Source organism: Salmo salar, chromosome 06 (assembly GCF_965601325.2).
Source record: "Salmo salar chromosome 06, fSalSal1, whole genome shotgun sequence".
NCBI lineage: Eukaryota > Metazoa > Chordata > Actinopteri > Salmoniformes > Salmonidae > Salmo > Salmo salar.
In genome coordinates this window covers 83337991-83340000 of record NC_138296.1, presented here as the reverse complement: position 1 = coordinate 83340000, position 2010 = coordinate 83337991, and the positions used below count along the sequence as shown (strand labels likewise).

General features: G+C 39.0%; 1 protein-coding gene across 1 annotated transcript in view; it reads left to right on the top strand.

The window, feature by feature from the left end:
• Window positions 1-1745, top strand: part of LOC106608148 (disks large-associated protein 2) — a 65314-nt gene extending 63569 nt beyond the window's left edge. The window contains exon 10 of the mRNA XM_082977034.1: window positions 1-1745. This exon is cut by the window's left edge and continues 2337 nt beyond it. The gene's annotated coding sequence lies outside the window, so the exon portion shown is untranslated.
• Window positions 1746-2010: the final 265 nt, after the last annotated feature.

Below are 2010 nucleotides of genomic sequence, written 5' to 3'. Positions count from 1 at the left end.
AGTCCATCTCTGGACAGCAGAAAATAGGGTTTCTGTCATGGCAGGGATCATGTGTGTGTGTGTGTGTGTGTGTGTGAGAGAGAGAGAGAGAGAGAGAGAGAGAGAGAGAGAGAGAGAGAGAGAGAGAGAGAGGGGAGACAAAGAGAGAGAGAGAGGGGAGACAAAGAGAGAGAGAGAGAGGGAGAGGAGACGATGCAAGAGAAATAAAGAGAAGACACAGCGAAAGAGAGAGAGAGAGAGAGAGAGAGAGATGCATTGCCGTTTTTATTAACATGACTTTAACATTGCTTGGACGTTGCTCCACTGAACACTACAGTGGAGAATTGGCCCCTCACCCAGCCAATGAACTTATTAGTTCAATCTACTGTACATTTCCTTCAAAAACATAGAACCTGTCCTTTTACTAGATGACATGATATACTGGCATTTGTGTTGCACTGTATGTCATTGGCATAGCATATCAATTTACCCACATGAACAGCACATTTGGATTTGAACTATAATACATTTATTCCCATATAATTGTGACGTTAGGGTTGTAAGCTTCCAGCAACAGTAGTTGACTACGAATGTTCAATAGAATGTGATGCGATTGTTTGCTTGTTTCGGGTTAGTTAGTGTGGTGTACTTGGTGGTGAAGGATTAGCTGTTATCTGTTATATGTCCACATTTTATTGATGAAGAAAAGCTTTTAATGGAGGGCTTTGGAATGACAGAACATAGTAAGCCACAGTTCAGTTGGTCAGATATGTTGCCAGATATTTTGCTCAAAAGGGTGGAAAGTAGTTTAATGAACTGGAACTTTCCTCATTCCTATATAGCTTCTAGTAAACCACTCAGCATCTCCCATTTCATTTCCTGACGTCAGTCTCTCTCTGCTGTGAAACTCGATGAAACACTTACTTACCAGGCGGCCTTAAACACATTGAAAGCAAAAACGTTCATGAATGTAGAGCCCCTAACAATGCAAAAAAAGGACATAGGTGCTGTGTAGGAGCTGTGTAGGTGTAAAAGCAAACAGTACAGTGATATCATCCCTGGTGATTTCAAGTCCATGTCTGGTCTTAGTGAGGTACACAGGAGAAAGTGAGAGACATTGATAGCTTGATGAAGAGATGTTAAAATAAAAAGGAAAATAAAAGTCAGTTCTGATTAGAGTATGCTGATTGGGCAGTAGAAATTATGTCACTTCAGCTCCTTCACACCTGTTGTGATGGTCTCATCTGAAAGATTCCAAATCACAGGGTCACCAAAGCAGCAGTTGGTGACCCTGTGATTTGGAATCTTTCAGATGACATACTAGTGACATACTAGTAACTATTCACTACAGTTACCAAGTTTGCACACTGATACTGTATGTCAACAGATACAGATTATATTAAACGTGATATTAGACCAAAGCAAATTGTTCATGGAGCTTCATGCCTTTTCTCAAGTTTTCTTTCACTTTATCAATTCCTAGTCTTTAGTTACTCATATTGTGTAGTACTGTAATGTATATATAGCCTTTTAAAGTAGGTGCATAGGTTTTGACATCAATTGTTGGTTTTCATAGCAAATTCATTTCCGTTTCTCAATCTCAAACATTCTCTATTAGCACATTTGTCCCATGCTGCTTTTCCATGATCTAAGGAGGGGTATAGTTAGGCAACTAGGAATGGTGGGAAAAATCCTTAGGTGCCTTAAAATCAGACATATAGGAATCTGTGAATGAATGTCTTAGGTTGTTTTTATTTATTTTTATTTATTTCACCTTTATTTAACCAGGTAGGCTAGTTGAGAATAAGTTCTCGCACTGCGACCGGCCAAGGCATAGCAATTCGACACATACAACAACACAGAGTTACACATGGAATAAACAAAACATACAGTCAATAATACAGTAGAACAAAAGAAAACAAAAAGTCTATATACAGTGAGTGCAAATGAGGCAAGTTAAGGCAATAAATAGGCCATGGTGGCGAAGTAATTACAATACAGCAATTAAACACTGGAATGTTAGATGTGCAG